This window comes from Triturus cristatus, chromosome 2_2 (assembly GCF_964204655.1).
Source record: "Triturus cristatus chromosome 2_2, aTriCri1.1, whole genome shotgun sequence".
Classification (NCBI taxonomy): Eukaryota; Metazoa; Chordata; class Amphibia; order Caudata; family Salamandridae; genus Triturus; species Triturus cristatus.
The window spans coordinates 734371333-734397903 of NC_140582.1; positions in this window are offsets into that span (position 1 = coordinate 734371333).

Genomic DNA, 26571 nt, shown 5'->3' on the forward strand with positions numbered 1-26571 from the left:
AGCACGTTGCGCATCGGACGACGGCAGCGGACCGGAAGCAGGAAATAAAAGCCCTGCAGTCCGGACCGCGGTGCCGATTATTCTACATCTCCCGCGGGAAAGCTGGACGCTTTGCCTTGCAGTTACTTTGGCGGTAAGAGTGTCAAAGGACACACCCTCCGACCGCATCCCTTGAGTGTCTCCAAGGCATTCATAGAACGACTTCTGTGACTCCCCTGTTGGAGGTGAGAGATTCACCGTGCAGGGGAGCGACCGCGCACTTAGTGGCGCTTGGGCTGCCAGATTGACCCCGTTGGTGAAACCGGTCCCGGTTTCGTGCGGGGTGAATACGCGCCCGCGAATGGTATGCTTTGCAACGTAGGATGGATGGCTGAGTGTGACGTTAACCCTCTGAGCATCCCCAAGTTGCGCACCTCGTGTTTGTTTGTCCCAAGACAGTTTTGCATCCCGTTTGTACAACAGTATATCGTGCCTGGAAAAAAGGAACCTTGAATGGATGAATGAGTGTGACCCTTCTCCTCTAAATTCCTAAACAGAGTATACTACGTTATTTGTTTCATGACTTTGTTCAAATCTGTATACCAGGAACTCTCATTTGGAAAGGGAAGGGAGAAAGTCCACTAACGAATGCCAGCCCATTCTCCATATCCGAACTATTCAGGTCTACATTTACTTTAGCGCTGCAGTGGTAGCATTTCTATTCTTTTGTTGCTTTCCTTTCTGGTGTACGTGTGTGCTTCTCTTTTATAGTCCACAAGACGTACGCCTAAACCTCAGAGAGCCAAATACGCAAAGCTGCAGCCTCCACATCTCCTCCTTAACCAGTTACATTGCTCTTATTTCTTTACAGGTAAGAAAGGGTGGATTGAGAGGGGGGAAACACAGAGTAAGGGAGAAAGGGGGAATCAAAGAACTTATTGTGCTTTCTTGTCTCTCGCCCACAGGTCTCCCTCCCCGCAGTCCCCACCCTTTCCTTCCCCCGCTCAATTGCCCCAAAAGTCTGTGTATATCCATAGCCAGACTTGGGTCGATTCAGAGGTGGGCCCCCATAGAGCATCGGCACAGCCCTGAGGATTCGGACCCGGCAAGCCTGACAGAATAATCGGCCCACGAATCAGTGTCCTCCTGGCTGTGTTGAGTTATCATGGCCTCCTTAGAAGACGTAGTCGCGGCCCTAACGCTTGTACAAGCTGAATTGGCCGCTTCACGTCAGGAAACCGCGGCGCTTCATACCAGAGTAGATAGGCTACAAAGAAATCCGTTTAATGCAGGGGACACAACACACACACCTTCAGTAGTGGTAGAGATGCCAGCCCAAATTCAGCTAGCACCACCGGAGAGGTTTTTTGGGGACATTAAAAAGGTACAGGTGTTCCTCATACAAGTCCTCCTGCATTTCAACTGTAAGCCCAAAATGTTTAGTACGAATCAGGCCCGAGTGGCGTTCTTAATTTCCTACCTAGGAGGAGAAGCCGCTCAATGGGCAGTTCCCCTTGTGAGGAGAGACGATCCGAAATTATACGATTGGGATGAATTCAAGGACAGTTTCGAAAAAACGTTCAACCGCAGACCCGACACGTTTTCAGCGGATCGAGATCTCTTGAGATTACGGCAAGGAACCACTGAGTTGGTTAGTTATTTAAATAACTTTAGGAGACTCGTAGCAGAGACAGATTGGCCGGAAGCCAAACAGTCCGCTATCTTCTACCAAGGGCTCTCGGAAGACCTCAAAGACGTATTGGCGCAAATCGATCCTCAACCTCGTACGTGTGCGGAGCTGATAGAATTAACGCTTCGATTGGATCACCGGCTTAAAGAATGACGAGGGGATAACAAAAAGAATGAAAAAGGGGTTGGTTTCAGCGACCGAAGCTACAGCGGGGAGAAAACGAATAACCACCCAGAACCCATGGAAATAGGCACGGTAAGGGCGTCATTAACGCTCAGCGAACGTGACCATCGCCGGAAACAAGGGTTGTGTCTCTATTGCGGAAAAAAGGGACACTTCCTCCGAGAATGCCCAGTGAAACCTAAGTACGGTAGGGGAAGGGTAGGACAAACCACCGCCCTCACCGTGGAAAAGGAGGAGGGAAACGACAAAGCTTGAAGACGAAAGAAGGGAAGTCTTCAGGCGAATATGCCATCCCTTCAGTGGCTGCATGCGATATCGATACTTCCAATCATTTGTTTATACCGATGACAATTACAGTAAACCACGAAACCCAACACCTGATGGCGATGGTAGACTCTGGAGCCACCGGATGTTTTATGGACCTCCACGAAGCACAACGATTGAAGGTGCAAACAGTTCCCCCACCCTATCCCGAGAAAGTGTATGCGGTGGATGGACAAGAGCTGGAAACCGGTCCCGTCACCCATAACACGCTGGAGTACGAAATCGTGTACGATGAGTCCCATAGAGAAAACTTAACGTTCTGCATCATACATGCTCCTCAATATGGTGTTATTCTAGGCCTACCATGGCTACAAAAGCACAACCCCACCATCCAGTGGACCCACAAGACCGTGAGGTTCGAGTCGGAGTATTGTAAAGTCCATTGTACCGCATCGCCGCTCAGACCTTCAAAGATTTTAGCCCATAGCCACCATGTAGCCACTGCCGCTGAAAAAGAGGTCGCGCTTCCATCATACTATGCGCCCTACACAGAGGTCCTTAGCAACAGCCAGGCCGAAAGACTCCCACCACACAGAGAGTACGACTGTCGCATTGATTTGATCCCAGGAGCAGTGGTGCCCTGTGGGAGAATATATGCCCTTACCCTACCTGAAACAAAGTATCTGCGAGAATATTTGGACAAATACCTCGAGCTGGGGTTTATTAGGCCTTCAAGATCGCCAGCGGCATCTCCCCTCTTTTTCATTCCCAAGGCCAATGGAGATTTGAGATGTTGCATTGACTACAGGGCATTGAACGAGATCACCATCAAGAATCGGTATCCTCTCCCCCTGATCCCTGTGTTGTTGGAACAAGTGAGAGCCGCAAGCATATACACAAAATTGGATTTAAGGGGTGCGTATCACTTGGTTCGCATAAAAGCAGGAGATGAATGGAAGACCGCCTTCAAGACCCGGTACGGTCTTTATGAATACCTGGTAATGCCTTTCGGGCTATGTAACGCCCCCGCGGCGTTCCAATTCTTTCTCAATGAGGTTCTGAGATGGTATTTGGATGTATTCGTGGTGGTCTATATAGACGACATCTTAATCTACTCGGACAACGAAGAAGATCATGTTGAGCATGTACGTCTAGTCCTACAAGCTCTGCGAAAACATCAGTTGTACTGTAAGATCACAAAGTGTGAATTTCACGTCCCAATGGTGGAATTACTGGGAGTGATGCTCACCCCATCCGGACAAGTGATGGCGGAAAGAAAGGTGAAAGCCATTCTCGACTGGCCTCGTCCGAATACGGTCAAAGACATACAGAGGCTGTTGGGGTTTGCGAACTTCTATCGCCGATTTATCAGGAATTTCTCGGACTTGGTCACACCATTGACAAGACTAACTCGAAAAAAGGTCCCGTTCCTATGGACCGAGAATACAAACCTTCACGTGGAAACGCTGGCTCCAGGCACATCCAGAATGGAGAATGAGACAAGGGCTTCCCATGAAAGGACCACAGCTATTGCTTCCTACTTACAAGCTTCGTAGGGCTGCGTATGTATGGTGTCACGACTCACCATGTGCCGGCCATCCAGGAGGTGCCAAAACACTTGAGAAGATGTTACGTCAGTTTTGGTGGCCCACAATCCATCCAGACGTATTGAGGTGGGTCCAAGAATGCGACAAGTGTGTGCGAGCAAAGACAGATCACCAGGCCACACAAGGACTGTTGCAAATCATGCCTACGCCGACAGTCCCCTAGGAAAGGATTTCGGTCGACTTCATAGTGGGCTTACCAAGAGAACAAGGGAATACCGCCATAATAGTGGTGGTGGACTATTTAACGAAGCTGGGCCATTTCATCGCGTGGAAACAAGCCCCTACGGCCAGTCAGCTGGCGAAGCTATTATTGATCCACATTGTCCGTCTCCATGGTCTTCCCCAGGATATTGTTTCGGACCGAGGGGCCCAGTTCACTGCTGGATTTTGGAAGACATGGTGTTCCGAGCTACAAATGGCCTCCTCCATCTCAACCAGTTTTCATCCCCAAACGGACGGCCAGACCGAAAGACTCAACCAGACTTTAAAACAGTACCTCAGGTGCTATGTGAAGGCTAACACCGATGAGTGGGTGGACCTGTTGTGGGCAGCGGAAGTCGCTTACAACAGCGCCAAACATTCCTCCACTCTATACACCCCGTTTTTTAGCACCTATGGTTTCCACCCGAGAGTCACACCACTAACGCTTCCCAGTTCTCCTACACGCATTCCCAAAGTACACACACGACTACAGCACATGCGCAAAACCCTCGTGGCCATACAAGGCAACCTAGCCAAGGCAAAAGAAAGGTACAAAACACAAGCAGACAGAAGGCGTAGACCAGGTCCAACATACATCAAGAGGGATAAGGTGTGGTTATCCACGAAACATATCAGGTTTAGAAGGTATAGTGTGTTTAATCCAAAATACCTAGGCCCTTATCAGGTGGAGAAACATGTCAATCCCGTGGCTGTGAGACTAAAACTTCCTTCCCATATGCGCATCTATCCCGTCTTTCATGTTTCCCTCCTAAAACCCGCTCGGGGTAAGATCTCATCTCGCCCTGCTCCTGTGGTAGTGCAGGGGGAGTTGGAATATGTGGTACAAAACATTTTGGACTCCAAGAGGGTGGGAAGGAAGTTGTGGTATTTGGTTGCCTGGAAAGGGTTCGGCCCGGAAGAGAACTCCTGGGAACCTATGGAGGCAGTGCATGCTCCCATGTTGGTTGCCAAGTTTCATCGTCTGCACCCGGAAAGACCCTCTTGCAGCTCACGCTCCCGGTAAAGGGGGATGTGCTGTCATGATTTGCCTTCCCGCGATCGCGCTCGCTGCAGACGGCAGAGACGCGAGACGCGGAACCACACGGACTACAAGTCCCGATAGGCAACGCAAGCACGTTGCGCATCGGACGACGGCAGCGGACCGGAAGCAGGAAATAAAAGCCCTGCAGTCCGGACCGCGGTGCCGATTATTCTACATCTCCCGCGGGAAAGCTGGACGCTTTGCCTTGCAGTTACTTTGGCGGTAAGAGTGTCAAAGGACACACCCTCCGACCGCATCCCTTGAGTGTCTCCAAGGCATTCATAGAACGACTTCTGTGACTCCCCTGTTGGAGGTGAGAGATTCACTGTGCAGGGGAGCGACCGCGCACTTAGTGGCGCTTGGGCTGCCAGATTGACCCCGTTGGTGAAACCGGTCCCGGTTTCGTGCGGGGTGAATACGCGCCCGCGAATGGTATGCTTTGCAACGTAGGATGGATGGCTGAGTGTGACGTTAACCATCTGAGCATCCCCAAGTTGCGCACCTCGTGTTTGTTTGTCCCAAGACAGTTTTGCATCCCGTTTGTACAACAGTATATCGTGCCTGGAAAAAAGGAACCTTGAATGGATGAATGAGTGTGACCCTTCTCCTCTAAATTCCTAAACAGAGTATACTACGTTATTTGTTTCATGACTTTGTTCAAATCTGTATCCCAGGAACTCTCATTTGGAAAGGGAAGGGAGAAAGTCCACTAACGAATACCAGCCCATTCTCCATATCCGAACTATTCAGGTCTACATTTACTTTAGCGCTGCAGTGGTAGCATTTCTATTCTTTTGTTGCTTTCCTTTCTGGTGTACGTGTGTGCTTCTCTTTTATAGTCCACAAGACATACGCCTAAACCTCAGAGAGCCAGATACGCAAAGCTGCAGCCTCCACATCTCCTCCTTAACCAGTTACATCGCTCTTATTTCTTTACAGGTAAGAAAGGGTGGATTGAGAGGGGGGAAACACAGAGTAAGGGAGAAAGGGGGAATCAAAGAACTTATTGTGCTTTCTTGTCTCTCGCCCACAGGTCTCCCTCCCCGCAGTCCCCACCCTTTCCTTCCCCCGCTCAATTGCCCCAAAAGTCTGTGTATATCCATAGCCAGACTTGGGTCGATTCAGAGGTGGGCCCCCATAGAGCATCGGCACAGCCCTGAGGATTCGGACCCGGCAAGCCTGACACGTTTTAAGTTGGGGAATTAATTCCTCTTCAATCCTGAGGTCCCCTGGGGGCCAACTAGCCCACCAGGTACCTCCAGTATGCGCCAGGGAGCTGCATTGCAGAGAGGTATTCAGAGGCCATGCCCCTTTTTACAACACTCTGCAACACAGCTCCGTGGCGCTTACTGGAGGTACCTGGTGGGCTAGTTGGTCCCCAGGGACCCTCAGAATTGAAGAGGAAGTAATTCCCCAACTTAGAAAGCGCCACAGTGCGTGTTTGCACAGATGTCACCTCAGGTTGGGAGATTAAGTCCCCTTGAATCCTGAGGTCCCCTGGCGGCCAACTAGCCCACCAGGTACCTCCAGTAAGTGCCAGGGAGCTGCGTTGCAGAGATGTGTAAAAAGGGGCGTGGCCTCATTACACCTCTCTGCAACGCAGCCCCCTGGCGCATACTGGAGGTTCCTGGTGGGCTAGTCAGCCCCCAGGGACCCCTAGTATTGAAGGGGAATTCATTCCCCCTCTGCAAATGCGCCAGGGGGTGCGATTGCAGAGTGGTGTAAGGAGGGGGCATGGCCTCAGGCCCGATCCTTTTTTCCCCCCCTCTGTTTTTTAGAAGGGGGGCTGTGTAGCCCCCTTTCTTTTTCTTTTTTTTTGGCCCTGGGGACCCAATCCCCAAGGGCCTGCCCCCAATTTTTTAACGGGAAGGGGGCCGCGTGGCCTCCCTCCCCAGGCCATAATTTGCCCCGGGGACCTCATCCCCCGGGGCATGGCCCTTTTTAAAAAAAAAAAAAAAAAAATTATGGAGGGGGGCCACCTATGACCCCCGGAACCCCATCCCCCGGGGCCATTAAAAAAAATATATATTTTGGGGAGGGGGGCCGCGTGGCCCCCCTACCGGGCCACTTATGGCCCCGGGGACCCCATCCCCTGGGGTCTGACCTCTGTTGGGGGCCGTGGGAGGTCCCCAATCCCCCCACGGCTCCGCCGGCTCCCCGCGTCCTGCAGGAGCCGGCATTGCTTATCCACATGGGGAGCAGCTAACATGCTGTCGTCTTTGGTATTTGGAAGAGAGAGCATAGCATAGCAAACAGCAGTGTCCTGGGGGTGGGCACCCCGGGACACTGCAGGAGCCGGCCCTGGGGGATATTGGTCCCCAGGGCCATCATTGGCTCTGGGGGGCAGCGCAGCCCCCCCACTTAAGTTAAAGCCCCGGGGAGGTGGCGGTCCCCGGGGCATGTGGGGGGGCTCGAGCCCCCCACACAGGTTTTTTTTTTTTTAAAGCCCCGGGGGGTGGCAGTCCCCGGGGCTGCGGGGGGGCCATGATCCCCCCGCATACATTAACATAAGCACCGGGGGTGGTGGTCCCCAGGGCTGGGGGGCCCCTCTGGGCCCCTCATTATAAAACCATATTGCCCCCGGGACTTGGCCCCCCCGGGGGCTAAATCTAAACGAAGCGCTGGAGCCCGCGCTTCGATTTTTTTTCATTAGCGGGATGCGCGGACCCTACGCGCATCCCGCGATTTTCCTTGTGGGACCCCCTGAGCAGGCCTAGGGGGTCAGGGTGTTTCTACCCTGCCCCCTTGTTGCATTTTGCGTCTTTGTTTTTATGCTTTCTTGTGCCTCGGTTCTACCGAGGCACAAGATGGCTGCAGTGCCAACACTTCCTGATTCAGTGCCAATTAGCATTCAGCTCGTGCTCGGGAGGGTTCGGGGAGGGTGCGTGGAGGATCCGCGGATCCTCCGCGGCCATAGATATCACTAACTTTTTTACCTTAATTTTCTCAGGAACTACTGAACAGATTCACACCATTTATGCAAAAGGCACGAGTCTGAACTGAGGACTACCTCTTTGCCAAATTTGGTGTCATTCCGTTCAGCGGTTCGGGCTGTAACTGCGACAACAGATCCTATGGGAAATTGCATGGGGAGAATGCGTTTTGGGACCCCCCTTTTTTCTTGGCCCCCACTTGACGAATCAATGCAAAACTTTCAGGGTAGGAGCGGAGCGGAGCTGGCCAAAAGTTTGAAAATTTTGCGAAGATTCGTCAATCGGCGCCAAAGATATTCCCAATAGAATGTTGCGGATTTCCTATGGAAAATAGGTCCTAACTATAACTATCTACTGGCGACCGCCAGTATATATATATATATGAACCAAATGCTCTCTCCCCAGTAGATAGAAAGCACGACACAGCTCCAGAGTGCAGAAAGCGGCTTTATTGAATTTCTTGCACACGGTGACACAGATCCATGAAACGCTTTTGGCAGACACGTTTCAGCCTTGATTGGCTTTCTTCAGTACCATGGGCTCCTCATTGTCCTTGGGGGTCAAACAAAGATGTTATAATGACCACTCCCAGTCAGGTGATTACTTGCCCCTCCTCCATCTCAAGGGTTTGTCAAACATCTCACGTTTATCCTGCCAGGCACACAGCATGCTGGTAGTTGGAGTCCTCTAGGGTTGACTATTAAGTAATTAAGGCAAACCCAACACCAAGTGATGTCCCAATGAATATTGGATATCGGGCCCCACACCAGCTTGAGTGCCCAGGGGGATACAAAAGCCGTTTAACAACCCCTTCTCAGGCACCCAATTTGCCTCCTCTCTCCCCTTGCAGAAATCAAACCTCAGTAGTCTATCAAACTGCTGAGGGGGTAGCGTGTTTTGCAGTACAATGCAGAGTCCAAAGATGCTGTTTAACCACGCTACTCCTGAATGAGAGGGCGTGTCGTAAAGCCAGCGACAGCTTGCTGGCGAAACATGAACCAAATGCTCTCTCCCCAGTAGATAGAAAGCACGACACAGCTCCAGAGTGCAGAAAGCGGCTTTATTGAATTTCTTGCACGCGGTGACACAGATCCATGAAACGCTTTTGGCAGACACGTTTCAGCCTTGATTGGCTTTCTTCAGAGCCGGTTCCATGGGCTCCTCATTGTCCTTGGGGGTCAAACAAAGATGTTATAATAACCACTCCCAGTCAGGTGATTACTTGCCCCTCCTCCATCTCAAGGGTGTGTCAAACATCTCGCGTTTATCCTGCCAAGCACACAGCATGCTGGTAGTTGGAGTCCTCTAGGGTTGCCTATTAAGTAATTAAGGCAAAGCCAACACCAAGTGATGTCCCAATGAATATTGGATATCGGGCCCCACACCAGCTTGAGTGCCCAGGGGGATACAAAAGCTGTTTAACAACCCCCTCTCAGGCCCCCAATTTGCCTCCTCTCTTCCCTTGCAGAAATCAAACCTCAGTAGTCCATCAAACTGCTGGGGTGGTAGCGTGTTTTGCAGTACAATGCAGAGTCCAAAGATGCTGTTTAACCACGCTACTCCTGGACGAGAGGGCATGTCGTAAAGCCAGCGACAGCTTGCTGGCGAAAGATGAACCAAATGCTCTCTCCGCAGTAGATAGAAAGCAGGACACAGCTCCGGAGATATATATATATATATATATATATATATATATATATATATATATATATATATTCACTGAAAAAACCATAGGTTTCAGGGGCGTTATAGTTAGGAATTAGCATTTAAAAAACCTTTGAAATTCACTGAAAAAACCATAGGTTTCAGGGGCGTTATAGTTAGCTGGACATTTCCCTTGTACAAAACCCTAGAAATTCCCCTGTTATAGTTAGTTCAGCTAACTAGAACTCGCGCCCCGCAATGCACTGCTGATGACGTCCCATATTACATCACTCATGACATAGTCAGTGACATCACTGATGACATCACTGATGACATCACTGATGACATCTCAAATGACATCACTGATGACATCACTGATGACATCATCCATTGAGTATGTGTTTCTGAACAGTTTTATTATGTTTAATATATATAGGGAAAGGCCTGTTGAAAAATAAGTGGGTGTACACGTGTGTGAATGGATGATTTTCTAGGTGCGTAACTGACTCTATAAGTGAGTCATTAAATGTATCTTACTGCAGAATGTCTGTATGTGTCTGTGTGTTGGTGTATAAGTGGCTGCATGGTTTTGTGAATAGCTATATGAGTGTCTATATGGGTTATTGATTGGTTGTCTGAGTATCTGTATGAGTGCCTGAGTGTTTGTGTGGGTAGGGTGTGTGTGACTCTGTGACTAGATGTGTGAGTGGGTGATTTAGTGGGTGCATGGTTTTAAGAGTGCATCTGTGATGGACTGTATGGTTGGGTGAGTGTACGTATGGGTGTGTTAGTGATTGAATGTATATCTCAGTTGTACATGTGTCAGTAACTACATATGTGAAACGCAGTGTATATGTGTGTAAGAGTATATAACTATCTATATGTGAGAGTGTGATTTTGGGAGTGGCTGTATGCGCCATAGTGCAATGATATCTGTGTCATGTGCTATTTATTTTTCTGCAGGAAGACACAGAATTTGTTAGTATTTTTATGAGTAAGTGAACTTGAGTGTGTTTAACTGTATAGGTGAGTAAATTGGACTGTGATTAATTATTTGCATGACTGACTAGATGTGTCAGTACCTCAATGGATGATTGGCAGTGTGTGAGTGTCTATATAGGTATATAAATGCACAGAGTGACTGTAAGTCTGAGTGACTGTACAGGTGAGTGAGTGGACATGTATGTAGACCTAAAAGTCAATGAGTGGGTGTGTAGTTATTGGTATTGGAGTATCTATGGTTGTCAAAATGGCCTTTTGAAATTTTGAGTCGGTGTATCAAAGGTTTTATTAGGGTGTGAGAAGATGTACTAATTTATCACATGGATGACGTCATCAGTGATGTCATTTGAGATGCCATCAGTGATGTCATCAGTGATGTCACTGACCATGTCATGAGTGATGTAATATGTGACGTCATCAGCAGTGCATTGCGGGGGCGCGAGTTATAGTTAGCTGAACTAACTATAACGGGAATTTCTAGGGTTTTGTACGAGGGAAATGTCCAGCTAACTATAACGCCCCTGAAACCTATGGTTTTTTCAGTGAATTATATATAATATATATATATATATATATATATATATATATATATATATATATATATATATATATATATATACATATCCAAAAGAAAAAGCTGCTCCCCGCATTGAGGCGCCTCACACTTCGTGCTTCAATACCATTTATTGGAGATTTTCATAAGGTTGCAGCTGCGTGCATAAAACAACAAACTCTTAAGCCTTCAAAACCATACGCGTTTTGGGAGTTCACCTCCCTTTCTCACTGGTACAGGCATCTTTGGGAAGCAGCAACAATGTTCTCCGCACAGCTGCGGAGATTTTGCATTCCGCCCTGATGGGCGTGGGCAACAGATGCATTCTGGTAGACAGAGTTCTACATAAGTAAATTCATAGTGATTACACCGTCAATTCCCTTACCAAAATAAAATCCACAGTGGGCAGTTTGTTTAAGCACCACACTTGCCACCTTGAAAATTCAAATCCCCAACTGAACACAAAGTTGCAACAGCATCTCTTATTCTTCGTGCTGTGGATCGGCTCTTCCGCCGCGGGGCACCTCGCGGTCAGAGCTTACCGCAATATATCCAAAAGAAAAAGCTGCTCCCAGGATTAAGGCACCTCACACTTCGTGCTTCAATACCATTTATTGGAGATTTTCACAAGGTTGCAGCTACGTGCCTAAAACAACAAACTCTTAAGCCTTCAAAACCATACGCATTTCAGGAGTTCACCTCCCTTTCTCACTGGTACAGGCATCTTTGGGAAGCAGCAACAATGTTCTCCGCACAGCTGCGGAGATTTTGTATTCCGCCCTGATGGGCGTGGGCAACAGATGCATTCTGGTAGACAGAGTTCTACATAAGTAAATTCATAGTGATTACACCGTCAATTCCCATACCAAAATAAAATCTACAGTGGGCAGTTTGTTTAAGCACCACACTTGCCACCTTGAAATTTCAAATCCCCAACTGAACACAAAGTTGCAACAGCATCTCTTATTCCTTCGTGCTGTGGATCGGCTCTTCCGCCGCGGGGCACCTCGCGGTCAGAGCTAACCGCAATATATCCAAAAGAAAAAGCTGCTCCCAGCATTAAGGCGCCTCACACTTCGTGCTTCAATACCATTTATTGGAGATTTTCACAAGGTTGCAGCTACGTGCCTAAAACAACAAACTCTTAAGCCTTCAAAACCATACGCGTGTCAGGAGTTCACCTCCCTTTCTCACTGGTACAGGCATCTTTGGGAAGCAGCAACAATGTTCTCCGCACAGCTGCGCAGATTTTGTATTTCGCCCTGATGGGCGTGGGCAACAGATGCATTCTGGTAGACAGAGTTCTACATAAGTAAATTCATAGTGATTATGCCGTCAATTCCCTTACCAAAATAAAATCCACAGTGGGCAGTTTGTTTAAGCACCACACTTGCCGCCTTGAAATTTCAAATCCCCAACTGGACACAAAGTTCCAACCGCATCTCTTATTCCTTCGCGCTGTGGATCGGCTCTTCCGCCGCGGGGCACCTAGCGGTCAGAGCTAACCACAATATATCCAAAATAAAAAGCTGCTCCCAGCATTAAGGCGCCTCACACTTCATGCTTCAATACCATTTATTGGAGATTTTCAGAAGGTTGCAGCTGCGTGCATAAAACAACAAACTCTTAAGCCTTCAAAACCATACGCGTGTCAGGAGTTCACCTCCCTTTCTCACTGGTACAGGCATCTTTGGGAAGCAGCAACAATGTTCTCCGCACAGCTGCGCATATTTTGTATTTCGCCCTGATGGGCGTGGGCAACAGATGCATTCTGGTAGACAGAGTTCTACATAAGTAAATTCATAGTGATTATGCCGCCAATTCCCTAACCAAAATAAAATCCACAGTGGGCAGTTTGTTTAAGCACCACACTTGCCGCCTTGAAATTTCAAATCCCCAACTGGACACAAAGTTCCAACAGCATCTCTTATTCCTTCATGCTGTGGATCGTCTCTTCCGCCGCGGGGCACCTAGCGGTCAGAGCTAACCACAATATATCCAAAAGAAAAAGCTGCTCCCAGAATTAAGGCGCCTCACACTTCGTGCTTCAATACCATTTATTGGAGATTTTCACAAGGTTGCAGCTGCGTGCATAAAACAACAAACTCTTAAGCCTTCAATCAATCAATCAATCAATCATGGAACTTATAACGCGCACTACTCACCCGTAAGGGTCTCAAGGCGCTTGGGGAAGGGGGTCTGCTACTGCTCGAACAGCCAGGTCTTGAGCTGTTTCCTGAAGGCCAGGTGGTCCTGGGTCATCCGCAGGTGGACGGGTAGGGAGTTCCAAGTCTTAGCTGCCAGGTAGGAGAATGACCTTCCTCCAGCGGTGGCTCTCTGGATGCGAGGGACGACGGCGAGGGCGAGGTTAGCGGAACGTAGCTGGTGGGTGGGCGTGTAGAAGGTGAGGCGGCTGTTGAGGTACCCTGGGCCTAGGTCGTGGAGGGACTTGTGTGCATGGGTGAGGAGTCTGAACGTGATCCTCTTGTTGACAGGGAGCCAGTGCAGGTCTCTCAGGTGGCACGAGATGTGGCTGCGTCGGGGGACATCCAGGATGAGTCGGGCGGAGGCGTTCTGGATACGCTGAAGTCTTTTCTGAAGCTTGGCTGTAGTACCGGCGTAGAGGGTGTTTCCGTAGTCTAGTCTGCTGGTGACGAGAGCCTGGGTGACCGTCTTCCTGGTCTCGGTCGGGATCCATCGGAAGATCTTTCGGAGCATGCGGAGGTTGTGGAAGCAAGCTGAGGAGACGGCGTTGACTTGTCTGGTCATCGATAGGGAGGAGTCCAGTATGACGCCCAAGTTGCGTGCGTGGTCCGTCGGTTCAGGTGCGGTGCCTAGTGCCGGGGGCCACCAGGAGTCGTCCCATGCGGAGGGTGATGGTCCCAGGATGAGGACTTCTGTCTGGTCCGTGTTCAATTTCAGGCGGCTGATGTTCATCCATTCAGCGACGTCTGTCATCCCTTCGTGCAGGCTGGCTTTGGCGGTGTCGGGGTCTCTGGAGAGGGAGAGAATCAGCTGGGTGTCATCGGCGTAGGAAATGATGTTGAGGTTGTGTTGGCATGCGATGGCAGCGAGGGGTTTCATGTAGATATTGAAGAGAGTGGGGCTGAGCGACGATCCTTGCGGGACGCCGCAGATTACTTCGGTGGCCTCGGAGCGGAACGGAGGGAGGCGTACTCTCTGTGTTCTGCCGGAGAGGTATGAGATGATCCATTCCAGAGCCTTCCCTTGGATGCCGGTGTCGTTGAGGCGTTGGACTAGTGTGCGGTGGCAGACAGTGTTGAATGCTGCGGAGAGGTCTAGGAGGATGAGTGCCGCTGTTTCGCTGTTGTCGAGCAGGGCTCGGATGTCGTCGGTGGCTGCGATGAGGGCGGTCTCGGTGCTGTGGTTGGCTCTGAATCCAGACTGTGATGGGTCGAGGGATCCGTTCGCCTCGAGGAAGGCTGCCAGTTGCTTGTTGACGACCTTCTCGATGACTTTGGCGGGGAAAGGAAGGAGCGAGATGGGGCGGAAGTTCTTGAGGTCGGTCGGGTCCGCTGTTGGTTTCTTCAGCAGAGCGCTGAGTTTGGCGTGCTTCCAGCTCTCCGGGAAGGTTGCTGTGTTGAAGGAGGTGTTGATGATGTCTCGGAGGTGGGGTGCGATGGTAGAGGCTGCCTTGTTGAAGACATGATGGGGGCACGGGTCGGTCAGAGATCCGGAGTGGATGGTGTTCATCATGCGTGACGTGTCTTCGGAGGTCACCTCGGTCCATGTCTGGAGGGTGGCGGCGGGGTGCGAAGGTTCGACCGATGGGTGCGGGGGTGAAATGTCTAAGCTGTTGTGGATGTCTGCGATCTTGCGGTGGAATGACGAGGCGAGGGAGTCGCAGAGGTCCTGTGAGGGAGTGATGTCGTTGTTGCCGGTGCTGGGGTTGGAGAACTCCTTGACGATGTTGAAGAGCTCCTTGCTGTCATGGGCGTTCTTGTCCAGTCGTTCCCGCAGAGATTTCTTCTTGGTGGTGCGGATGAGCTGGTGATGTCTGCGAGTGGCGAGTTTGAGTGCTGTTCTGTTGTCGGCGGTCTTGTTGAGGAGCCAGGCCTTCTCGAGGGTGCGGCAGGCCTTCTTGGAGTCCTTAAGTTCGTCGGTGAACCAGGGGGCCTTCTTGCTTCTGGGCCTGGTGAGGGGGTTCTTTATTGGGGCGAGGTCGTCGGCACAGGAGGTCAGCCACTGCGTGAGGTCGAGGGCAGCTGTGTTAGGGTCCGTAGTCCTGACAGGTGGGCTCTGGCTGAGGGAGGTGGCAAGCTGGTCGGCGGTGATCTTGCTCCAGTTTCTGTGGGGAGCCTGCTTCGGGTGATGGTGGACCGTGTTCTTTCTGAAGCTGAAGTGGACGCAGCTGTGGTCGGTCCAGTGAAGTCCGGTGGAGTGGCTGAAGGTGACGTGCTTGTTGGACGAGAAGAGTGGGTCGAGCGTGTGGCCGGCGTAGTGGGTGGGGGTGTTGACCAGTTGCTGAAGTCCGAGGTTGGCGAGGTTATCCAGCAGGGCGGTGGTGTTGCGGTCATTGTTGTTCTCCAGGTGGAAGTTGAGGTCCCCGAGGAGGATGTAGTCGGCGGAGGGGAGGGCGTGAGGGCTGATGAAGTCTGCGATGTCCTCGCAGAATTGTGTGCGTGGTCCCGGGGGTCTGTAGACGAGGGTGCCTCTGAGGGTAGTCTTGGGGTCGGTGTGGATCTGGAAGTGCAGGTATTCGGCGGCGTTGAATACGTCGATGGAGTCAGTCGAGATGCGAATGGTGCTCTTGTGTACGATGGCAATGCCTCCTCCGGTCTGGTTGACGCGATCCTTCCTGATGATCTTGTAGCCGTCCGGGATGGCTATGGCGATGTCGGGGGCTGAAGAGCCGTTCATCCAGGTTTCCGTGAGGAAGGCGACGTCTGGAGATGCTGTGTCGAGGAGGTTCCAGAGTTCCACGGCGTGTCTGTGGACGGAGCGGGTGTTGAGCAGGATGCACTTGAGGTGGTTGCTGTTGTCCGTCTTGGTGGGCGTGGTGCTTGTTTGGAGGCAGGAGAAGTTGCAGGATCGGCAGGCGAAGGGTCCATGGGTGCGTCGCGGGGACGCTCGGTAGCATCCGGGGGCTCGGGCGGTTTTGAGTGCGATGAGCGTAGCGAAGTCATTGGTCCTGCGGGGGGGCTGGTGGGCGCGGGGGCCAGGGGGTCTGGCGCTGGGCGCGGTTCAGGCGCGGACGGGCGCAGACGGGCTTACCTTTGGCGCACCTTCGGCACTCCGTCGGCGCTCCCGCTGCGCGCGTCCGCTGCGCGGTCGCTGAGGGGGCATCATAAGTAGGTAGCCGTGTGGGAGGGTCGGCTGGGAGGCGGGAGACTGGGCGACCAATGGGAGGCGAGGGGAGGCGGGTCTGGGGTCAGCGGCGGGAGAAGCGACTCACCAGGGCCAGCGGTGGCGGGAAAAGGCGCCAAAAGAAGCTACGCATCCGGCGGGGAGCAGGAGTTGACCCCCACCTGAGGGAGAGAGGCAGCGGCAGCAGGCAGCGGGCGGCGGCAGGCAGCAGGCAGTGGCAGGCAGCAGGCGTCGTCGTCAGCGGAGCAGAGCAGAGGTAAGGAGTGACCGGCCGTGAGGGCACAGTGGGTCACACTGACCGGTCCCCCGTGGTCCCCTTAAGTAGGTAGCCGTGTGGGAGGGTCGGCTGGGAGGCGGGAGGCTGGGAGACCAATGGGAGGCGAGGGGAGGCGGGTCTGGGGTCAGCGGCGGGAGAAGCGACTCACCAGGGCCAGCGGTGGCGGGAAAAGGCGCCAAAAGAAGCTATGCGTCCGGCGGGGAGCAGGAGTTGACCCCCACCTGAGGGAGAGAGGCAGCGGCAGCAGGCAGCGGGCGGCGGCAGGCAGCAGGCAGTGGCAGGCAGCAGGCGGCGTCATCAGCGGAGCAGAGCAGAGGTAAGGAGTGACCGGCCGTGAGGGCACAGTGGGTCACACTGACCGGTCCCCCGTGGTCCCCTTAAGTAGGTAGCCGTGTGGGAGGGTCGGCTGGGAGGCGGGAGGCTGGGCGACCAATGGGAGGTGAGGGGAGGCGGGTCTGGGGTCAGCGGCGGGAGAAGCGACTCACCAGGGCCAGCGGTGGCGGGAAAAGGCACCAAAAGAAGCTACGCGTCCGGCGGGGAGCAGGAGTTGACCCCCACCTGAGGGAGAGAGGCAGCGGCAGCAGGCAGCGGGCGGCGGCAGGCAGCAGGTAGTGGCAGGCAGCAGGCGGCGTCGTCAGCGGAGCAGAGCAGAGGTAAGGAGTGACCGGCCGTGAGGGCACAGTGGGTCAAAACCATACGCGTTTCGGGAGTTCACCTCCCTTTCTCACTGGTACAGCAATCTTTGGGAAGCAGCAACAATGTTCTCCGCACAGCTGCGCAGATTTTGTATTTCGCCCTGAGGGGCGTGGGCAACAGATGCATTCTGGTAGACAGAGTTCTACATAAGTAAATTCATAGTGATTATGCCGTCAATTCCCTCACCAAAATAAAATCCAGTGGGCAGTTTGTTGAAGCACCACACTTGCTGCCTTGAAATTTCAAATCCCCAACTGGACACGCCCATCAGGGCGGAATACAAAATCTGCGCAGCTGTGCGGAGAACAATAAATGGTATTGAAGCACGAAGTGTGAGGCGCCTTAATGCTGGGAGCAGCTTTTTCTTTTGGATATATATATATATATATATATATATATATATTACCTACTGGCGGTCGCCAGTAGGTAGTTATAGTTAGGACCACGTTTCCATAGGAAATCCGCAACATTCTATTTTGAATAACTTTTGCGCCGGTCGACGAATCCTCGTGAATTTTTCAAAATAGGTGGGGCGCTACGCTCCGCTCCTACCCTGAAAGTCTCGGGGGGTTTCTTCAAGCGGGGGCTGAGATAAAAGGGGGGTCCCAAAACGCGTTTTTCCCATGCATTTTTCCATAGGACCTTTAGACACAGCTACAGCCCGAACGGCTGAACAGAATTACTTGAAATTTGGCAGAGAGGTAGTCCTCAGGTCAAGGAAGTGCCTTTTGTAGGTTTGGTGTAAATCTGTTCAGTAGATTCTGAGAAAATAGCCTTTAAATCAATATATATATCTGAGCCAGCTTACGGTGCGCTTACGGTGCGCTTACCGTACGCGTACGGTGACGTGCGCGAGCACGATTCTGATTGGCTCTTAGATCTTAGTAAACATTCGAATCGGCCGAAACCAGGAAGCGGCGGCCGCCATTTTCTCTCTCGCACTCTGAGTAGGGCAGCATAAATGAAGCCCAAAAATGGGTAAAGGGGCAGTAAAGGGGCAGTATATTGAAATAATAATCACCCAGCAATGATATAAGGGCGCCGATTACGCTTACCGTACGCGTACGGTAAAAAAATTTAAAAAAAAAAAAAAGTATCCACACTCTCCCCACCCCATGTGCAAATGGTGCCCGAAGGGCACCATTTGTGCATGACTTATGAAATAATTGAAATTAATAAACAAAACATTTCACAACGATGCGCATAATATGTCCCCCATGTGCGCACGGTGCGCGAAGCGCATCGTGCGTACATGGCCCATCTCGCATAATGTGGGCACGCGGTGCGTGCAGCGCACCGCGTGACCACCATGCGTGCATGGCACTAACTGCGTAAAGTGGGCGCGCGGTGTGCCAAGCGCACCGCGTGCTCACTGTGCGCGCACGGTAACTATAACTTGCGCGCCCACAATAAACTGCTGATGACGTCACATATTACATCACTCATGACATGGTCAGTGACATCACTCATGACATCAATGATGACATCTGAAATTACACATTGTGGATTGCGGTCGCGCAAGTTATAGTTACCTGATCTAACTATAACGTGGAATTTCATTGGTTTTTTACGAGTGAAATGTACAGCTAACTATAACATGTGTGAAGCCTATGGTTTTTTAAGTGAATTTGCAAGGTTTTGTAAATGATAATTCCTAACTATAACGTGTGTGAAACCTAAGTTTTTTTCAGTGAATTTGTACGTTTTTTTAAATGCTAAGTTATGTATTTATTTTTTATTTTTTTTTCTGGTTTTTCACTGTGCGACACCCTGCGTGCACGGTGCGCTTCGCGCACCGTGCGCGCGCTGTGGGCGCTCGGGGCGCTTCGCGCACCGAGCGCCCACGTTGCCGATAAAGGGTGACGACGCCTTGTATTGCAAATAAACAGATTTAATGTTCGGCCGTTGAAAAGAAAAAAAGATTTAAATGCCACCTAGGGAAATGTCTAGACAGGTCTATACAATGATGTACTTTTGAGGTTTTATTTCACAGTGAGGCACAGAAACCCCAATATGTTGTCGTGTGATTTATGAATATATAAAAATAGGCATTTCCATGGGGCAAAGACACTTTCCTCTGTTGCATATTCACTGTAGTGCATTTAAGCTACAGCCCAGCCAGAGCACAGTGGTACTATATGCTTTAGTCATATGTGTGGAGGGTATAATTAGACACTGCAGCCCACATATGACTTTCAACTTTTCAGGCATTAGGCCCACTTTAAGTGCCATTCACAATAGACTTACAGGGAGGTTTAATTGGCCAAATTGGGAGTTCCAGTACACAGCACATTTTAGAGGGAAAGCACTGACCCTTTACTAGTGTTTAGCAGTGTTAAAGTGTGCAGCGTCCTAAAGAGAAAAAAACAAAGGTGCACAATAAGGTCAAAAATATGGGTAACCATGCAGAAAAGATTGGTTTTCTACAGTGGCCTTTCCTTGGCATCTAAATATTATTCACAAACATGTGAAGCTTCACAGTATGACCTTGGGGTAAGGGATCTGCAGCAGCCCCCTTTGCCTAGTCCATATTTAAAGGCAGAACTCCAATGGCTACCAGAGAGAGACAACGCCACCTCCAGCAACAACTTAATACAGATAGAGCATAAACTTAAAACTGTTAATCGCTTTATCAGGTAGGTGAGTCTGAGACATTTGGCCATCACTAGAATATCATTACATTGGCACTAAAACATCAGCATAATCTTTTTACACATCAAAGAATACAAGGTTTTTTCAATGCACAGAAAAGTACTAACAAATATAGAAGAGATGAAATTGTTGTCAAAGAGAATAACGTGTGAATGTATGATTTGGTGCCTACTTAAGTCTTAAGTGCCCTTGATGAACATGTGCACCTAAATAGGGAAATAAGGAAGCAGGTTGTTGACCCATCTTGGGGGACCACCAGTCAGATGGGCTACTGGGCCTCAACTGTCCTGGTTGTGGTTCTTTGCTTCATATGTCATGATCCATGGACTAAAGTGCTACCAAATCGGCCAAGTATATTATATCTGCACTTGGCTCTCAGAGCAGCCAGGGCAAACAATGAAATCCTTTTCAGTGAGGTGTGGGAAGCAAGACCTCAGTTCCAAACAGTTGACCAAAAGACACAATAACGTATGTTTTAGTCCAGTGTTTATCATTTAGTTCAGCGCAGTTACAAGACTATAATGATGTGTGTCATCTTCATAAGATGCTACACCCCTTCTTTACCAAACCTTTGCCACTATCAGAGTTTCCTAGTGTTTATAAATTCTGATGTATAGCAAATGTCTAGATGTGAAAGTCTTATAGGTACAGCTCACTTAAAAGCACCTAATATTTAGATGCCAAAACGGTTCGGTTCACGTTTACCAATCCAAGTTCACCCATTACGAATAATAAATTTGTAGTGCACAATTCTTCTGATTCTTCGGTATCTCAGGTTTGGAGTTTATCTGTGTTACATTAGATGCACATCTGGCAGGGTGGGTGCATTCAGCAGTTCACCTGGAACTTGATTGTTGATCAGCATCAGTTGAGTAGACTTACGCACCAGTACTCACTTTTAGCAGTAGTGGACTCTGAGGCCAGGTACAAGTAAGCAATCTAAATAATGAAAAACAAATCCTATTCTTCTCTACAGCAAACCACTTAATGAAACAGTGTCAAACTTGGATAATGGACGGGACCTTCTAAGGGTGTCCCAAAATATTCACTCAGATATATACCACACCTGGTGAATATCACCACACCAAGATATCTTTCATATAGGCTTTCACTAGCCTGCGTCTGTTTCACAGAGGTAGCCAACAACTTTTACTTATTAATAGAAGACCCTTTCTACCAACAAAATGAAGACAATGGGTTGGCAGACTGCATCGGTCAGGACACATATGCCAAGCCAAGTTCCAGATACCATGGTGGAATGCCTATGACAGCACATTGGAACAGGAAGAAAAAACAAACAACACAGTGGAATGATGGTATAATTCCTTCGAGTCCACACTAGACAGAACTCAACCTACATTATACATATTTATTGAAGAATTACATAAACAGGAAAGCTGCCAGGAGCAAAGAATACAGCAATCTGTTACCCACATTGGCCCTAAACTTAGCAAACAAACTAAGGGGCCAATTAAGATGTCAGTCGTAAAGGATCAGAACAGCATTTGGTTTGTCTGAATCCGATTCGGAACCCACGTTTCCGACCGACTCGGAATCACACCCGATTGACCGATTATGATAGTCGAAAACCGTTTGGTAGATCCAGCTCGGTTTCGTTTGGTGTTTGGAGAGTCAGAGTCAGTCGGAGCTGAATCTACAGGTCTACGGACCACGTTTCCAACCAACGCATTACGATGTTGGATTCAGACAGCCTTTCTGAATCGGTTTGTCCGACACAGATCGGTTGTCAGAATCAGAGTTTGGGGGCCCATAGCAGGCCCCCTTTCACGCAGAGACCCCCTGTTGGGGCCTGTCAGGGTACCCATGTGTCCCCTCCTTCCAACCATGCATGGTGTGGCAGGCACCAAGGAGTGTCCACCACAGGGTGCAATGTTTTTCATGACCACCCCTTTTTGCAATGGGAGCCGGTGGTGTCGGTTGGAACACAGTCTCCAATTGAATTCAATGGGAGTCCAACCAAACGGTGTTTGGAAACATCGTAATCTGTCGGTCGGAGTCCCAGAATCCAATTCGGTCTGAAATGATTCTGAGTCGGTCGGAATGCTTTCTGACCAACATCGTAATAAGGCCCCAAATGTATGTACGACATGGTACAATTTAAAGTCAAGCTCTTCATAAATGAGAAAATAAGATTGGTTAGAATGATAGCCAAAAACATATTAAAACATAATATCAACCTACCAAGAGCATTAAAAACTACAACAAATTCTAAACCAAAAGAACGAATTCTTTTTATAAAAAATATTAATGTAAATATGGTATTACATCTGAGGAACAATTATATAAAATCACAAAGTTAATAAACATTTCTATAATAAAAATATATGTATTGATTTAAAAAACATTTTTTAACAATAACCAACCAATAAAAGTAAAAACAAATTAAATATAAATACAACACATAAACCAACATTTTGAAGCAGAACATTGCGGCCAGTTAGCGGCAGGTCGAGGGAGAGCTCTGAGTGTGCCACAGAACGGAAAGAAGCTTCTTGTTTTGCAATTTCTTTCTGAGGCCAGAGTTTGAATCCATGAGCTTCGTGTTTAAACTCTGTGTGGTAATTGGACACCTTACCGCTGGGATTTCATGTAGTTTTTCCCTTTCTCTCCGGGGCCTCTGGTGCGATCACGGCAGACGTGGCAGGAGGAGCGGAGCTGCATTGGGCAAGGGTTGCGTATGAGGTGCGCAGAGGTCGACGTGCAGCCTCCAGAATTTCCTTCCGGGAGGAAGAGGCAGCGGGGGTTGCGAGACTGGAGGCAGGAGAGTCGCTCGGCATTCGGGCACAAGCACAGGGGAGCAGGCATTGAGAGCTTCAGCTTTTTTTTTTTTTTTTTGACATTTATAGAGCGAAACTGTCACTTCGAGGAGCATCATGGCGCTAAAACGGAACCCAGTGATGGAAACAAAAGGCCTGGTTAACTGTTGACCGTAAGAAACAGGGAATCAGATCAGAGTTTTGCAGAGAGTGTCAGGAGCACTGAAAATCCAGGTTTTTAGGGCCTTCCTAAAAAGGGACTCAGATGTGATATGGAAGATCTGTAGAGGAAGTTCATCCATGCCTTTGAGCCTATCACTGTGAGCGATTTTCCTCCCTTCGATGCCAGTCTGAAAGCTGGCCTTTTCAGCAGATTGGCATTTGATGATCTTAAACTTCGAGAGGGAGTGTAACGCTTGAATCTTGTTCGCAGATATTGAGGTCCCAAGGAATGAAATGCCATAAATTGATAAGGACCTTAAACAGGACGCGTTTATGGATTTGCGGCCAGTGGAGTATATCTAGAGCCACAAAAGCGAATGACCTCCTAGGCCACTTCAGCACTAACCGTGCTGCAGCATGCTGGAGCATTTGCAGTTTGTGTAGGACTGACTTGTTGGTACCTGCATAGAGACTATTACAATAGTCTAACCTGGAAGTAATTAAGGCGAGGGCAACTGTTTGCCTTGCTGAGATGGGAATCAGATCAAAGAATTTCTTTAGGCTTTTTATGATGTGAAAACAGGTGCCGGAAACTGCCAAGGAATTGCAGTTTAAAAGATAAAGTGGTATCAAATTTTATTCCCAGGGGTGGTATTCGTTGGCCACCATAGTTTTGGAGAAAAATAATTTTCTTGGCCTAAATGTAGAATTTCAGTTTTTTCAGAATTACACTTAAGATGGTTATTCTTCATCCAACTGAAAGTCGCGGTAAGGCACTGGCGGAGATTTTCTTCTGCCTGAGTGGTATTATTCTCCAAGACCAGAATAAGCTGCGTATCGTCTGCATATGAGATAGTCTCTATATCATATTACTCTTCTGCTTCCGATCAGCCCCTCCAGCCCCGGCAGCAAGCAGTTCAAGGAAAGGCAGACTGAGGAGACACATTGCCAAGGAGAGCTGCGGGCAAAGGAAATCAGGTGAAGGGTATGCTGGAGGGGGGGAAAAGGGCTGACTCTGTATACTCTGAGGAGTGTGGGAAGATGAAGAGAGTTGCTGGGGCAGAATGCCGGATGCATTGGCGTTGAAGGTTCCGGGGACACTGGAGGTGTTAGACTTGTGGTGGTAAAAGAGGGAGGCAAGGAGGGAGGACAGAAAGACATTAGTCCAGTAGAGAAATATGCACAAAATGGGTAACACAGACAGTACCTTCATTAAGAGAATGGATCATATTTGTTAAAAATACCTGTAGGTTAGATTGCATTAAAGGTTCATTTAGACGGATTAAAATGTGGAAACCAATTTGGGATATGATTTCAGGTGATGACATGTAAGGGTGCCCCATCGCTAGAAACTACTACACAGAACAAGAGGCATAGCAATGTCCAATGATTAAGGAATTTTGAACACTGCTGGAGTTCGGACATATCGCATATACTTCCAGATATATAGTTTAATAAGGCCCTGGCTTCCTGGGCAGAGGTGTAGAACCGGTCATCCCAGTTAGTATGCACCCAGTCCCAGCCATCTGTTGAATACCATGTATGAGGACAAAAAAAAAAGAAAGACATTAGTCCATCTGTTTGTAAAAAGCAATCTACATCTAAACAAACAAGTAAAAAAAACGTTTTGAAGACATAATAGAAAACTTTAGACCAGAAAATCAGGATTATTCCGTCCCTTAGCACCTATTTCAAGGTGCTGCCTAAAACATTAATATTAGGTGAGTGCAATAAAGCGGATATGGCAAATCTGATACATAAGGATACGGTTCGCAAGCTTACTAACAAGGAGAGTTCATATTCCCTGGTAGATTCGAACATTGCAATTTTCTCAGACATTTGATGGAAGAAGCTCCATCACCTCGAGCCACAGAGGAAGGAGGAGTAAATGTTCAGGAGACAGCATCCAGTAGTAAAAGAACCCCAAGCCCTAGTCCCAGCCCCACGCCACTCTGGAGGGAAAACGTACCGAAGGAGAAGGAGAGAGGAGATGGAATTTTAGATATCGAGGAGCCTTCGGTGGGTTCTCTCCTAGCGGTACTTTCCTCTGAGATTAAATCAAGGTTTGAGGTGTCAGAGTTAAACCAAAAGGAAATAAGGTTGGCCTGGAAAAATCTGGAGAGAAAGTTAGATGACCTAACAAGTAGGACAGTGGTTCTGGAAAAAACTGTGAGCAATCTCAAAAGTACTGTGAAGGTTAACAGGGCAGAGATTGAGAGCTTAAAATCGAAAGAGCAGGAGCAACAAGATAGACTTGAGAGAGTGGAAAATTTCCAAAGGCGAAATAACTTGCAGATTTTAAAAGTGCCGGAAGGGAAGGGGGGAGAAGTCTTTAAGTCATTTGTAGTCAAACTGATCAGAAATGAATTGCAGTTGGAAGAGTCAGAGCAGGATATTGCCATGGATATTCAAAGGGTTCATAGGTACCCTTTCAGGCGAAATACCAAAAGAACCAAGCCAAGGAAAATATTGGTGAATTTCTTCACTTACATGTTAAAAGAAAAATAATTGTTGAAGGCCTTGAGCAAGAAAACCGTGGATTTTGATTGAGCTAAGTTTCAATTCAGGTCAGATTTGTCAAATCTTACCTCCAATAGACAATGGGAGCTAGGAAAGAGGTTTGATCCATTAAAGGAATTGGGAGCTACCGTTCCGCTAAAATTCCTGGCGGTTCTGAGAGTGATGTTGAATAATAAAATGTTTAATTTCTGATCTGTTAGGAAAGTAGATGAATTTATTGAGAATAGACAGTCTGGGGTCTGAGCAATCACAATAAATCCGGCTTTATATCTTTATATCTTAATAATTGGTTACTATCTTTCTCTTCCCCTTTTTTTTACCCTTCTTTTATCTTGAAACTAAACTAGGGCACACTCAGGGGGGCACCCACTGGGCGTGAGCCATGGTGAGTCAGGTATGCGTTCCCCAAGGGGGGGATAGTGGTAAGGGTCACAGGGTGGGGAGCATGTGGGAGAAAATAAAAAAATAAAGTCCTCAGGGGTCTTAGTAACTACAGGTCACTTAATCAGGAACAGAAATGGGTGAGAGGGAAACAGTTGGTATAAAAATTTTATCTTGGAATGTCAATAGTTTAAGGGTAAGGGGGAGATGGGAAAGGCTACTGCAGTACATAAAAGATTGCCCTGCACAGGTGATAATCTTAGAGGAGACACATTTAACAGAGGAAAGAGTATCTAGAGGTTTTTAAGGCAAAAAGTTGGGTGCAACAGGTAGTCTGCACAAGACAATCTTTTGTCACAAAGGGAGTGGCCATCTTGGTAAAACATGATGTGAAAATTACTATTACAGTGTAGGGCAGATGGGCTATTGCCAAACTTAGGATTTTGGGGCAAGCTTTTACATTGGTTGCCCACTATGGGCCAAATCAAGATGATATTGCTCCCCTTGAGGAAGTTTTATTAAAGTTATTACATTTCCCGGACCCAGTCATTATGGTAGGAGATTTTAATGTGGTCCTTGATAATGTTCTCGATAGATCCACAAATAGTAGAGCTGCGGTGAATCCCAAAATGGCAGGACAAATAAGGTGAATCATGGAGCAAATGGGCCTATGTTATATT